Here is a 16,952-nt window from a genome sequence, read left to right as displayed (position 1 = left end):
TTCCGAATACTCTTCATCTAACTTAACCAATCTCACCGACACTCCTATGGCAAAACACTTGGTATGACAACTTATCCTCGAGTAGTTCTCGCAACTTGTTTCTTCAGTTCATTCTATTTCGAACCACATATGAACACTCCGCTTCTAGGACATCTCTACATATCTTAACTTCTCACGTTCGAAACATCTCAGAGGGATATAACATTCTCCCCCACTTATCTCAAACTCACCCGCACTCTTCTACTAGAACTTTCGGTGCTTACACCTAACGGTTCTATCTTTCTAAACATTTTCTTCCCAAGAAGAAACTTGCGTCGACAACGTCTACACGCATGTTGTAACACCCAAACCCGTTATTTAATTATCTCTGCCTTTATAAAATCTTTTTCGAAAATACGCAGCGGAAAAATTGAAAATCTGATTTATAAAGCGCTGGTTTGAATATCACAAACTTCATTCAAAGATAATACTAATACATTTGTCTAGTAAAATATTCGAATGAACTAAAAACAAAACCTCGCATCGAACGATGTGTTATTAGTTATACAAAACGGATACTTTTCAAATGAAAGCTTAAGACCAACAGAGTATACTAAGAGGACTACATGCATATACATATAAAAAACCCCTTTTTCCCGTGTCTCAATCAGAGCAGAGCTTCACCATTGCACTCGGACGAGGCTAACACATAACCTGTCAACCTGGACCCCCAAAGGTCCAGCAATTAACACAAAGCAGAGAGTTAGAAAACATAAACATAAATATAAGTGTGAGTAGTATACTACACACTTCACACGCTATCATACATTTCTAACTCACGCACATACATCGTCAAATACGACTACCAATTAATCATTCATTTACAAACACACCAATCATATAGTTTCACGTCTTCTCGGACACTACCAAAGTGTTCATTTTATAGTCATGACGGACTCTACTCACATACCAAGTCATGGCAACAATCACAGTATTAAACAATCAGTAAATACCAAAGCTTAACACATACGGAAAACACATTACAATCCAATCAGATATTGTCACATAACAATTATCAAATACATGTGCATTTACCCTAATGCATCTAATGCCAATTATCCAATGTCATGTCATCCCTAGACACGACTAATGCATGTGGTACCATTTCCACGTTGTTCAGATTATAGTCATGCACGGACTGTTCAGATTATAGTCATGCACGGACTGTTCAGATTATAGTCATGCACGGACTCTACATCAGTTTTACATCATGCAGGATAAGCGTCTCACCAATGGTGGACCAAACCAGTTTTACATCATGTTGGATGCTGCTATTCACCCCATTTAAGATGAACCCAGTTTTACATCTTGTTGGATGCGTCGGAACTTACCGAACCACCTTATCTCCCTTGGATAAGCTCAATAACAGTTTTATATCATGTAGGATATGGTTATCATCAACCATCTCTCCCATAAAGAGGAGTCACACAGTTTTATATCATGTTTGGATATGGGCTCCAGATCTCGGATAACATAATCCCATCTTCGGCCACTTTTCATAAACATAGTCCATTTTCATCAATCATTGGAATTCACATGATTCCCATAACACAATTATTCATGAATGCATGATTACTTTTAAACACATCAAATACATGACGCTATCTAGCTCGAAGTTATTCATTCACTGATGCGGAAACACAATTCCAACATCTAACACATTAGGATAACACAATATCCTATCACTCAAATCATAATTATTCACATGATAATTATCTGCATAACCATTTTTATACACATAAAGTTTCATTTACACTTATGTCATAAAACACACATCATTTCCTTAACATTGCAAATTAATGCTAAAACATAAACATAGTCACTTGAACTACAAGTCATTGCATACGCGTGCGAATCATATAACGATTAACAATAAGCATTAACAGCATCAACATGTATCAACAATCATGTAAGGATACCCTTAAATCATGTTGCAAGTGCCTAATTGCACTTAAAACAATTATCAAAAAGTTGCTGTCACAGTACTGTTCGCTAAGCGAATCCGTAGCGAACAGGTAGCGAACTTATTCGCTAAGCGAAGTTCAGTTCGCTGTAGCGAACTACATCAGAGGATTACGGGTACATGGCGAACAGGTAGCGAGCTTGTGGCGAACAGGTTCGCTGTAGCGAACTCCTGTTCGCTCAGCGAACTACACCAGAAAGAAAATCTGTTCTTGAGTTTCTAAGGCGGTTTAACCTTGAATCCACTCAAAAATCCATCTAGACATGTTATAAATTCTTATAAACAGCTAATTCAAGCATATATGGTATATATGAACATTAATTAACACTCACAAACACCCACATACATCACACTTACAAATTCAGACCAATTTCTTGCATTTTAAGCAAGTTTAACAAAACATGCAAATCATTGATCAAACATCTACATATACCCACTTTCAACTCCCCAAAGTTGTTTACCTCATCTACCATGAGTTCACTACACATGTTAGGATCAAAAGAATCCAATTTCCATTAAGAAAATCACCCACAAAACCCACAAGAAAATAGAGTGTAAAGAGTTTGGGAATGGAGGAATCGACATCCTCCCCTCTTTCGAATCACTCACGAATATGTAATCTAACTCTCGTACCTTAGCTCGACGAATCCACAAGCTTGCTCTTCTCTTTCTCTCCCACGAGCTCTCCCTCTCCCTCATGAGCTCCTTGCCCTAGCTAAGCTCTTCAACTTCTCATGGATTTGTAACTTATGAGACTATTCACCCAAACTTATGCTACTTATACTACTTTCTATTGTCATGAACCAAGCCCAATTGGCTTAGGCCCAAATGGCCTCTCACGCCCATCAAGCCCAAAACAAAGGTTCTCGCGTCTAATAACTTACGCTCGGCTAAAATAAATAATCTCCGATTACGAGAAAATTCTTTTGAAAGTCAAACAATAAAATAAAACATATAGAATATATTTTACGAAAAACGGATCGTTACACATGTCGCATACAAGGGGTAAAACACAAACACGATACCTAAACATCTGCACAAAATTCAACGAAAGCAAAACATACCCATTTCACATAGATATTCAAGTAATCATACATCTTCTACAAATCCTATTTAACGAAGGATAGACAATTGCTTAATAATGAATCCTAAAACTTCAACAATTCACCTTCACATACGCATATTATGTAAAGCACAACACATGACAGACATATTTTAGAATTCACTTTCTATTACCAACTCTTATTCTTAGAAAAATAGCATAGTCTTTTATTATAACTCACATATAATAAAAGGAATAAATCAAGTTTCATGGCAACAATCTAGTACATGTTATCAACAAAACATATATCGACACATACTAGAACCCACTTAACTTTATTACTAATTCTACTCTCCTTACTTTCGTGAAAAATTAGTTTTCATTTACTCAAAAGAAAATAGTTTTACATTTTCAACAAGATCCACATAATCAAGAATTAACATCAAAATTATCTCATGTCATAAAGGATCTACACATAAAGATACCCATAAGGACGTGCATAAGAATACAGATAAACTCTATTACAATAGTTCAATTAACTATTAGTGTCATCAACATATTCAAGTTTTATTTGAATCTACGTTGCATAAAAATAAATTTCAATTCATTCTTTATGTTGTTAACAAAACAACCACTACATTCACATTTAATTTAGTCATAAACAAACACAAGAAGACAAGAATCTCACATTCAAGCAACTTAGGACAAAACATCATCAATTACACACAATCATATCATATTAGAAGTGTTTAATCTTACTTAGAACATCAACAAATAAAATTCTTGTTTGGCTCCCTCGCTAAGGGAGAGCTAGCGAGACAAGCCAGAATCTTTCCCAGGATTTAGCGAGACTCACCGAGACTCGGCGAGGTTCATCCCTCACCTAGCGAGCACATCCAAAATTTGGGTGCTCTGCTACGGTTTTAAACTTACGTTCACTAGAATATCGTTTTCTCGACTCATCAATCCATAAAATCCAAAATTTCAAGCATATAACATCATCAATGTATAACATCCATATTTATCTTCTATACTAACATGAATGAACATTCATCATCAATTATACACAATTATATCATGCTATAATTGACTCAACATCATTGAACACAAAACAACACAAGAAAAATGAATATTGCATAGCAACAATTCATATTCACATATGCCTATCATGCAAGAAACAATTAGCCCAACATGAGAATTCACATGGTACCACAAGGTAACCAAAATATGTGTAAAACATTCACCAAATTCATTTAAAGAACACCACATAGTCATCTACTATGACTCACACGAACAACCCAATTTACTAGTAATAATCTAGCACATATTATAAACAAAACATATAACAAACACATACTAGGATCCACTAACATCCTACTCTCCTCACCTTGAAAAAATAATTTTCACTTACTCAAAAGAAAACAATTTTATATTTTCAACAAAATCTTCATCATTTTATTATTTTAATTGGCTATCTAACGCCAATATCATCTTCACATGCAGTTTTATATCATGCCGGATCATCACATGCAGTTTTGTATCATGTCGGATCTTCACATGCAGTTTTATATCATGCCGAATCTTCACATGCAATTTTATATCATGCCGGATCATCAACAATACATAAACAAACCTCAACAACCAAATTTAAACCACACACAAAGGTTAAAACTTTAAGCATATACAACTATTATAAAAATAGAAGTATAGCATTCACATAAAAAACTCAACAAAAGAATGGATAGATTAATCCAATTCACATCACTCATAGTTCATGAATGAAATATATGAGTAAGTTTATGAAATAAATATGTCACAACTCATCATTATTTATGAAACTATAAATTCATAAATCAACAGCAATTAAAACACAGGTCTCGAGAAGTAAGTAAAGCAACATGTCCACAAAAATTCATGAAACTTATCATATATTTACAAAATAGTTAATTAGTGACTAAGGTGCAAGCGTATCTAAAACAGTTAATTCATAAGAAGTTATAACTCATAGACAAACACGACTGACACACAACGCTCACTAGGTCTGACTGCACGGACCTGCTCTGATCGACACATAACCCACACAGTCCGAAGACAACGGAGCTTTGCTACCAATTGTAACTGTAAGACCCGTAATTTCACAGTTTATTTTGTGTAAGGAAAATAAATTTTGGATAAAAGTTTTAGGGTTTTTGTTTAAGTCGTTTTGTATGTATCGTTGTAATAACGGCATTTTTGCTGAGTTTAAGTCTGTTTTATACTCGTGCGCTGAAAAGGCACAGACTTTTGGGCTGTAATCCTCTTTTATGTATGAGAAGGTTTATGCAAATTCAGAATGACGAGTTTTGGATTATTCTCGCTTTTGGAAAAACGAGTAAAATTTTACCCGCTGACGTAAAATTTTACGGTTTCTGAATTCAGTAAAATTTTGGGTGGAAGTTTTATATATCTGCGCGAGTTAGGATATGTCCTGAGAATAATTTTTGAGAGTGTGGAAGAAAATTACAGTCGCGGAAAAAGATTCGGCGATAAGTTTTGGAATTATTTTAAGACGGACTTCCGTTCCGTAAGTTTTCTGTTTTTACGAGTTTTGCTCGTCGCGGCGCGCGAGAGCTGTGGGGCGTGAGAGAAAATATCTAGATATTTGTTAAAGTAAAATGGATGGCTAGGATTGGCCTAGAGTTTTGTCTTTTGATCAAGTGGCCATGATGGAGCAAGACCATTTGTCATATGATTTGTTTGGAAGACTTTTGGGACTTAGAAAAAAATTGCAAAAGCTCCTTCTCTCCCTCTCATAAACGACCTCTTCTCTCTCACTCACCCTCACCATTGCAAATTTTCATTTCTCATCCATTCAAGCTAGGATTTGTCTCTTTGGAACTAGGAACTTGCAAGGAAATCACTCCTCTTAAGGTAACTCACCTTCTCCATGCTTTTGTTTAGCTAAAAGTCATGATTCCTAGAATATTTTAGAGATTTGTCATGACTTGTTCTTGAGTAAATTTTTCTAGAATAAGTTTTGGGTGTTTGTGGTTCTAGGGAAGTGTTTAGGGGTAGTTTATAAGCTTGTTTAAGCTTGGCACATGTTGGTTTCCATGGTGATTAAAATTTTCATGAAATCTTTTGTTAGAGTTTGGAAAATTTATTTGAAATGCTCATAACTTTGAAAACTTGTGTTGTGCTTTTATTTTTGGTGTTGTTTATGAGCATTGTAGGGAAATGGATGTTAGGAAATGGCTTTGATTTTGTGAAACAAGGAAAAATATTTTTGTGTGTGTTCTTGAGGACTTTATGAACAAATTTTTGGAAATTCTTGTTTTGACCCTCAAAATGAATTGGTTGATCATTTCCATAGGTTTGTGAACTAATAGAGGCTTGCTAGGTATTGGCATTGGAAAATTTTTGGGTGTGGTTCACATTTTCAAAACTTTTGGTCATGTGAAATTTTGGAAAAGTGTGGGAGAGGTTTCAAAATTGGTTAGGGCTTTGGTGGAGGCACAATTGTGGCCTAGGGTGAATTACCATGCAAAAAGTTTTGGGTAAAAATGGTTTTGGTGTTGTATGTGTGTTAAAGAACCAAAAATTGAATTTTTCGTAATTAGAGGCTTTGGCCGGAAAATTTTTTGGGGCTTGGATTAGTGACTCGGGGGTATTATGGGATATTACCATGCCCTCGGAAGCGAAAAATTTTGAGCGGAAGTGCCATTTTGATTTTTGATGGCCGAACCTCAAGGTGTGTGGGGGGGGGAAATTTGTGAAATTTTTCTAAGTCCACAATTTTGGGAAAAATGATCATGCTTTGATGAAATGATCATAGGTGGGTCAAAGTATGATTATAGGATTGTATTTGGAAAGAAAAACTTGAAACTTGCGACGCAAGAAAAACTCGATTATTTTGTCGAGATATTTTCGTAAAATTTTTACGTTGTTTTCAAGTGTTTTGGTAGTGTGTGAAAGTGTCCTTTGAAGTTTAAAACCATAGAGAGCAATGGTATGCTTTGAAAACGAAAATGTGTTTGTTTTGTGAAAAATAGTGTATTTAACTTCGGGAATTTTTAATCACTATGGGGAGGACTCGGAAATAATATCCGAGAGTGTTAGGAAGTAACTTAGACACCTCTAGACCTTTGTTGATAGGTTTAGTTTCGTTAAGATATTTTGGGAGAAACTTATGCATTGTCCGCTCGTTATTTTTAGGAAACGCGAAACGGTAGATAGTGTGAAACGTTGTGGTTTTTGGTTGGAAGCATTGCCGAGGTAAGGGCACCGTTTTTATTTCCGTATTTAAATTCCGTCGATAGCATTAGGGTATGCTTTCTTGTTGTGCTTGGTTGCTTGCTTGTTGTGCTCGGTTGGGCTTTTGTGCTTGGTACGTTGTGAATGTATTCTCGAGTTGAGTTTGTAATGAATACATGTTGCTTTTGGTCTTACATATAATTTGGTTTGGAATATATGTAATGTGTTGAAATGGCATAGGTAGGGGTATCGTATGCTCATGCACTCATAGTACGTGGTTGCGCGAGTGGACCGCGGGGTGTGACGATCCTGTGACGGGGTGTCCACCTTAATCCTTCGGGATCTTTATTGAGTCCCAATACGTGACGATCCTGTGACGGGGTGTCGCGGAGTGTGATGATCCTGTGACGGGGTGTCCACTCTAATTCTTGAGATTGTGTTGATGATATATAGTAGAGGCGACGATCCTGTGACGGGGTTGTTGCTAGAGACCTACGACTCTCCTTTATTAGAGGATATTTTCCGGAAATAATTCATGCATGTAACGATCCTGTGACGGGGTGTTACCGTGGCGATCCTGTGACGGGGTGCCACACTCATTCATTAGAGGTTTGCATTAGGCTATGTGCGCATTTTATTTATTATGCGTGTGTTGAGGAAAATGATAAGTGTTTAGCCGCTTTCTATTTGGTATTTGGTATTTGTATTTCCTGTTTCCAGATGGTGACCCTTGCTTTGTATGTGATAAATGAACGGGTTATCCCCCACCTTAGATGACGGAGAGCCAAGCGAGACTGTGGGTCGTGTGGATGGCGAGGACTTCGTAGATTATGCCGGAGAGTAGATGTTAGCACTTGTTAGGCTACACTTTTGGTTAGGCTTAGGGCCTAGTTTGTATTTTTTTGGATGACTGTATGTCTTATACATTTATACTCAGACATGTTTAGTGCCTTTTGGCCTTGTGATATATTTGGTTCATAACTCGTGTCTTTTGGTTGATGAACTTAATGTATCCGCTGTATGTAAATTATTCAGGTACACATTTGCTTTTCGAAGCCCTTAATACAATCGTTTGATATTGTATATTAAAACTGTTGTATGATTTAATGATGATCTTGTCATGAGTTTCACGCGCACTCTGAAAATATTTATTCAGCGTGATGCCTTTTAAAAAAAAAAATATGCCCTTTGTTGGTTTGAAAATCGGGGTGTAACAGTAACACCCAAACCCATTATTTATATATTTCTTCCTTTAGTAAAAATCTTTTTCAAAATACGCAACGAAAAAGTAAAGTTTGATATTATAAAAGTCATGGTTCGAGTATTACATTCTTCATCAAAATAATACTAATGTAGTTATTTGTAAAACTGCTCGTTTATACAAATTTGTGAATCAAATAATTTATTTATTTATTTATACGGGACAACCTATGCAATAAGACCTTATAAACATATAAAACCCCTTTTTTCCTGTGTCACAATCAGAGCAGAGCTTCACCAAACACTTGAACAACGATAAACACATAACCTGTGGATCTGGTCCCAAACCATTCAAATACACAAAACACACAGTTAGAAAACATAATCCAAATAATTACATGTCAAGGAGCATACTTAACACATGCCAACATTCCATATCTAACTCACGCACACACATGCTTAGTTCATAGCTCAACTCTAAGATTACACAATAATCAAGTATTAGAGCAACATTTAGAATCACACATATCTAAATACTGCAACACATTCTAAATATACATCGACAACCATTCTAACAAAGTACCATCACACACATCAATAAACTAGTTAGTTAATTGACAACAATGTCACATATCAAATATCTAATAATATGTACACATATCCTCACATAGTCATCAAGACACATCATTAATATACACATAGTCATCCAAGCACAATTATGTCATTTCAGTGCCAATTATGAATTACCAATTAGAGATACACATAGTCCCTAATGCAACCAATGCTAATCACTTATGTCACCTTAGACATCTCTTATGCATGCGATACCATTAATTTATTCATTTTCGGATACATAATCCATACAATTTTAAGTCATTTAGGACATTACTCGTGTTCAGATTTAAGTCATGACGGACTCTACATTGTTCAAATTTAAGTCATGAAGGACTCTGCTCATTATTCAGATTTAAGTCATGACGGACTCTACATTGTTCAGATTTAAGTCATGACAGACTCTGCTCATTTATTACGACACATCAACAAATAGATTTAGCATTAAGCTTGTCAATTATAAATGTGGAACACTATTCAACATTTCGTCTTTATTAGATAACACTATACCTAATATTCGTCTTTGATATATTTAAACAAATATCATCAAAAGTCATCAACATCTTAATTATTCCTATTAATAATTAACTTCTCATTACAATATTCATTGCACATTCCATACAGGATACACGCATATAATTCAATCGCATACATCATCACATAAGCATAGATTAAATCATGTTAGCATCACATTCTTAATATACTTCTTTGATATTTAAACAAATATCATCAACACACACATCAACAATAAATCATCAACACATCAATAAGGATACAATTAATCCATGTTATAAGCATTTACTTCACATTTCAATAGTCCAAATACCGACTACTAGTCTTTGATTGTTAATCAATTGGTTTCACATACCCATTTATTTTCATTATAATGCTACTAATATAAATAAATATTAATAAGAATGCATTATCTCAGAAAACTAACTCTAGAATCGGATTCTACACGAAAAAATGAGTAAAATTGGTCCTCGGGTGCATAAATCATCAAAAAGTCAACAAAAGTCAACGCAGAATGCTTGCAAGGCTGGAATCTGCGCATGATGCGCCAAAAGCTGCGCCCGGAGCGCAAATGGAAGCGTTCCCAGACCAATTCTGCGCATGATGCGCCAAAACCTGCGCATGATACGCAAGTGGCAGCCCCCATCTACAAAAAACGTGATTTTGGACCCAAAAGTGTTTATTGAGTTCGAAAATGACTTATTTGACTTCAGAACATCATACCAAGCATGAGTTATATCCATACATGTTCTAAAACACTTAAGAACAACTTATTAAAATCAATAATCACTTTTTTCATGAATTTAGACTCAAATTAACAAACTCATTTACAATCATCAAACAACAAGTACACATTTTCATGAATCAAAATACTAAATCAACATCAAGTAACATATAGATTCACATATCATGTAAGGATTCAAGGAAACACATTCCCAAATCCCATATATAAATCCCCAAATCCAAAAGAAAATGAGTGTAGGAATCGACATCCTCCTCTCTCTAGGATCATTCAAGATTATGGAATCTAACTCTCTTACCTTAGATATGATGATTTTCAATCTTTCCTCTTTTATCTCTAGCTCTTTCTCTCTTACCCTAGCTTTGCTCTTCCTCAAGCTCTCCTCTTCTCTCTACTATTTCTCTTGATCACCAAAAAGTGACCTTTCTCTCTCTACTTGAGCTATAAATAGCGCTCCCTATCTTTGTGTTTCAAGGCCCAATGGGCCAAAGCCCAATAACACGGCCCAATCACTCACACGCATCCTAACTCGATTGTTAACTAATGCTCTCGATAAATATTTATTCGTCACTCAAATAATTAAAAGCCACGTCAACAATTATTTAAACACATAAAAAGCGAATAAATAAAATCGAGTCGTTACAAGTTTCATTTTTCATTCATCACTTCATCTCTAATATATGTTAACCCATCACTAGGACAAAAAATAGTTGCATATCCCGTTGTTAGTAGTTTGAGAGAGATGCATACTCTCTCTTTCATCTTAAGATATTGACATACTCTGTCATTAACGGTCGAGATCAATTTAATCAGAAAAGCACGGTTTTAAGCGACTAGAAACTGCGTACAACTGTGTGTATATTTAACTGTGATTATAACTGTGTGTATATTTAACTGTAGCAAATTCCGGTCCATACTACACACATTGGTCTATCCACTTTTTTTTATCTCTCTTCTTCTTCTTTTTTCATCATCAGTTTACAGAGACTATGATTATGACCAACAGTTTATTTTTTTATCCTATAGTCTAACAGTTAGACCCTTACACTATAAAAAAATCAAGAATCTAGATTTGAACTCTAACTCCTCCAATAATATTTTTAGTAACTACCATATTGAGTTGCTTTAATAAAACATGACTAACAGTTTCAATTTAGTTGATTTCTCTCTTTCGGGTTTTAAGTAATAAATTATAAATATTAGAAATTAAATTTCTCAAGATATAAACCAACAATATGTATTTATTAATACTCTCAAATAGATGGTCATAAATTTAGTTTTTGACTCATGTATCATTGTATCAAGAAAATTCATTAGAAAAAGAATGGATCCACAAGTTCACAAAGCAACAAACTTTATGGTGTTATAAAAATTTAGTTGTTTTCTAAAATAAAAACAAAGTAATTATTTTATTATATTAGGTAGAATTGATAAAATTATAAATTAAATATAGTTTAAATAAATGATAAAATTGGTGAGAAGGTGTATGGTGCTAATATGCTCCTTCTAAGTATATTAGCATAACCCATATATATATATATATATATATATATATATATATATATATATATATATATATATATATATATATATATAAACTTAATATCATATTTATTTATTTATAAGAAGAGACTAATTATTAGAATTTTAGAGGCCTATATTCAACCACAAAAGCTAGCTTGAGAGTTGAGGTTTGCACTACACTTATAAAGGCTATCTTTACCATATCTCTAGCCAATGTGGGACTTCTAACACACCCCCTCACGTCCAGAACTGAACAAGCTGGAACGTGGGATCAACAACAACGGGTGGCCCAAATATGGGAGGTCTCCACAACAAACAACAAATGGATCTAGGATAGGCTCTGATACCATATTAGAATTTTAGAGGCCTATACTCAACCACAAAATCTAGCTTGAGAGTTGAGGTTTGCACTACACTTATAAAGGCTATCTTTAAGATGGTATCAGAGCCTCTCCCCGATCCGTTGGGCCACCTGTTATCAGGTTTCCGCTATCGGGCCGCCTACCGTTTATATCCACGCACCAAGCCCAATAGTGCTGGGCGTGAGGGGGTGTGTTAAGAGTCCCACATCGGTTGAGATATGGCCTGACTAAGTGTTTATATACTAGAGGCAATCCTCACCTTACAAGCCGGTTTTGTAAGGATGAGTTAGGCCCAATACTCATTTCTAAGATGGTATCAGAGCCTCTCCCCGATCCGTTGGGCCACCTGTTATCAGGTTTCCGCTATCGGGCCGCCTACCGTTTATATCCACGCACCAAGCCCAATAGTGCTGGGCGTGAGGGGGTGTGTTAAGAGTCCCACATCGTTTGAGATATGGCCTGACTAAGTGTTTATGTACTAGAGGCAATCCTCACCTTACAAGCTGGTTTTGTAAGGATGAGTTAGACCCAATACTCATTTCTAAGACTAATAACACGACTAATTGAAAAATGGCAAAGTATCGTGTTCGATACGTACTCGTTATCTATACTTGTACGAATTAATATTATTTTAAAAAAAAATATAACTAATAATTGTCGGATACATCTTCATTACGCGCATCGGAAAAATATCGGGCAATTTATGTTCTTTGAAGATGGAAACATAGGAGAGAAAATTGATACAATTCGTGTTTTCTCTTAAGTATTGAATGTTCGAGTATGATGTTCTTTATGAATAATCAATGATGAGATTTTGCAAGTGTACAAAATCATTCAAGTAATAAAGTAGTAAGTAAAATCGTCTCCAGAAAGGTTGTGCAAAACTACTAGTTTCGTTTAGGAATTTATGCTATAAAAGTAAATTAAAGTAAAAGACTTTGCATTCGTTTTGTTTGTTTGAAAGGGTTTGACAGTTTGAAAGTAAATAGCAATTTAAAGTAAAGAGTAAATCGAGAGTAAAGATCAAAGAGTGAGTTTAAACGAGAATAATGGTTAAGTGCTTTCGATTCCCTCCCCAATTCCTCCTTGGTAATTGGCGTTAAATCTGCTCACTATTTAATTATCATCTGGTGATTAATTTCTTTTAAGATAAGTTCAGTGCTATCATTCCTTATCGCTATTGCAATTGAAGAAAGTTTAGTCAACCGCTGGTAGGTTTCCCCTTTGTTTGTCACGTTTCTTTACCTTTAACACGTTGTCACGTGTTCTTCTACCTTATTTGATTAACCTTAATCATGCAAAATTTAACTATGTGTAATCCTTAATCACAAACCTAATCGCAGATACTGAATTTAATTGTCTCATATAGGTAGGTTATATTATCTCTTTAGTTCAGAGTTTCAATTGTATCACGAGATCCACTTCAACTCTAATTACTATCAAAACGTGCGTACGTTGATATATGAAAGTGTATGTATAGACAGAGATAATAACTGATAATAACCGAATGACAATTGTAAATAGTCTTTTTTCGAACCAAATTACATGTCTCAAGCATTCATAAGGGGGTTCATCTACTTGACCTAAACGTAGAGGTATTTAGCTACTGAATACCATAATAAAAAATAAGAAAGAGAAAGCATAAAGATTACCCTTATGCCTCGGGAGTGCCTAAGCCCTCATTGCTTCCTCCTTAGAGTTCTCCTAACTCTGGCTTGGAGCTTTGAATATTGGAATAGTTCTCAATATTTATGAGTGAATAATTGTGAAGGAGGATGTCTCTATTTATAATTTTTTTTTAGTGGATTTGGGCTTTTTCCATCGTTCCCATCGCATGCATCGTAGGTACGATGCCTTGTAAAGCTTCACATCGTGGCCATGATGGATCTCATCATGCCACGATGGCTTTATCGTGGGTACGATGGTTTTTGTGATTTTGTTACTTTTTTTGTCCTTTTTTATGTTTTTTCCACTTTTCTTGCTTCTTGGCCAAATAACTTCATTTCTCTAGGTTTTTTCTAGCATTTGATCTTCAATTTCTACTAAAACTACCCTAAAATACTACTAAAAATATCATATAATTTACCGTCATCAATCAACTATGTCTTTTTTGGGTAGTACTGATGATATATTTTTGGGATAGTACTAATTGTCCTTTTTGTGTAGTACTTAACTTAAGATATATAATCGTCACTTGTTTGTTCATTTTGAGTAATTTGAATGTTAATTTTTTTTATAATTATCGATTATAGTTATATATATTGTGCATTTATATATTTTATTTTAAATTTAATTTTTAAATAACATCTCACCGTATCAATATCATATCATATTGATATGGTGTCACGGATTCCAACTTCATAGGACAACCCCATCCCCATGCATGACGATATACACCCTCCGGCCTTATTTATAAGGCAAAGTCAACAAAATATTTTGGTCTCAAATATAAGACAAAGTCAACAAATTCAACTCTATTTAATATATTTTTTCCAAAAATACCCCTGCACAACTATCTATACTAAGTATCAGTGGCGGCTTGCACAAATGTGTGGGCTGTGCGACAGCATCGGGCCTCAAAATTTTGAGGGTCTCAGCTCAAAATTTTGAGGTCCTATAATATTACTTATATATTATTTATACCTATAAAATATCAGATGTATATTAATAGATTAATTTTTAGGCCCTAAACTAATAGTTATATATTGTTAATGTTCATATAATATCATATGAGTATCAATAGATTAGTTATCTATACTCGTAAATATAGTTTTAGTCAATTTTAATCTTTGCATAAAATTTAACCTTAGATTAGGAGGTTTATTTTTGACGTTATATACAAAGATAATTATTTTGTATTTCTTATCTCATTTGATTTAATGCAATTGATTTAATATTGATGATCTATATGTTTACAAGAATAACAATGATTTTTTTATATTATACGCAATTTCAATGACAGTTTTTTTTAAAAAAGAAAAATTAAATTTTTTATATTAAGAGACAACTTTTATATTTTGCACATAGTCTCCTAAAATCCAGAGACGTCCCTGCTAAGTATCTAAGGAACTTTAACGATGCATCAGACATCCCACTTCTACAACTTTCTAAACTAGTTTGGCGGTAAACTAAAAAAAATGCTTTGTTGTTGTGTTAGAAAGCTAGAATCAAATGTTTTGTGGTCATTGGAATAGGAAAAGAAAAAGTATGCGCAGTAATAGTCATTAATAAGTGTGGAGTGCTAGTATAATAATTACAGGTGTTTATTATAGATGATGGAGTAGTTGAAGTAACTTAAAATTAAGGTTATTTTAGGAATTTCAATAAAAATATCACTTGAAATTAACACAAAAATGTTTCTCCATAATAAATATGCAAAATGGAATATTACCTTATAAATGTGGCCGGAGGGAGTACACACAACCAAACGCATATTAAGAGAGATTATATATTCGTAAAACACGTTGAATACATGGACTACATGACATTAGCAAAGTAATCATTTTTCGAAGTATAATTATTAACATTTAAAAATTTCAGCTGGAGAAATAAGAGATATTCTTCCATGGACCCAAAAATTTGGACCATATTCTTGGTCACACAAGAAAAATAAATGTAAAAAAAGTAATAATAAAATAATATATAATTTTTTAAATGATTAAATTATTTGTTGTGTTTGAGTATGTGATCAAATTTAATTTCTTGGTCTCATGAAACAAACTACTGTGGTTCAAACACTTGTAATGTCACACATGACATTTTTTATTTTTTTTGAATCATGACATTTTATTTTATATTTTATATAATCCTACATACTATCATTCAATCAACGTGCTTCCATTTGCAGTTGAATTTTATACAGTAATACAACATCAGAGTGGCTAATATGACTATTGACTAATGTTAATTAAAGAAGCCTATTAAAAACACAATGAATCAAAATGATAAAGATTTTGGACCTCTCAAGTAAGAGGTTACCGTAAAAAAAAAAAGTAAGAGGTTAAAAAGTTTAATAGGTAACATTAACTCTTACCTATACAATTAATTTTTTTTTTTTTTTAAAAGTTGATGGTTTATAAGGGAAACGGATCCTCTCCTTCTCTAATGTCTCCTTCTCTCTCCTTCTCTCGATCTGGACCGTTAGATCAAATCCAATGGATGAGAGATTGTCCTTTCACAAAAAAATGCTATGTATCTTTTCACAGTAAAGTTTTTCCTCTTCATCTTCCACAACACAACAAAACAACCCAGTAAATTTCTTAAGTTTCAAATGGCTTGCACAGTTGCACCTAATTCATAACACTTTACTTTCACTTTCTCTATTCATTACACTGTATTTTATTGAATTGGATCTTGCGGCCGCATGTTATTTATTTTAAATTAAAATTAATAATTAAAATCAACATATATAAATGCAAGCTTCCACCATGATTGTTCTGTAAAGCAACAATACCGCCGACCAACTGTCCAACATCGATAGTTGGAGACCGCACCCATCTTCAACCACTCGCAGACTACCGCCGCCGATCTGCCTTGCGTGTTTTTTCCGTGTTGCCGACAGTTGCCGTTGTATCACCGACCACTGTGTATCCTGCCGCTGCGTCGCCGGTTGTCGTGAATAAGAGCCGTCAAGTTGTTGGTGGCGGTGGTGTCGTGGACTGCAAAATCCTGATAAGCATGGGTTGAAGAAAGGTAATTTTCAGATTTAGAATCAGGGATTTA

General features: G+C 34.3%; 1 long non-coding RNA gene across 1 annotated transcript; it reads left to right on the top strand.

Annotated features, from left to right (window-relative positions):
* Window positions 1-5,810: 5,810 nt before the first annotated feature.
* Window positions 5,811-8,390, top strand: LOC123883690. The gene is made up of 2 exons (XR_006800393.1): window positions 5,811-5,954; window positions 8,051-8,390. It is a non-coding gene; the product is annotated as an uncharacterized LOC123883690 (long non-coding RNA).
* Window positions 8,391-16,952: the final 8,562 nt, after the last annotated feature.

Source organism: Trifolium pratense, linkage group LG5, assembly GCF_020283565.1.
Source record: "Trifolium pratense cultivar HEN17-A07 linkage group LG5, ARS_RC_1.1, whole genome shotgun sequence".
NCBI classification, from domain to species: domain Eukaryota; kingdom Viridiplantae; phylum Streptophyta; class Magnoliopsida; order Fabales; family Fabaceae; genus Trifolium; species Trifolium pratense.
Note: the sequence above shows the minus strand (reverse complement) of the source record. Positions and strands in the feature narration are given on the sequence as shown.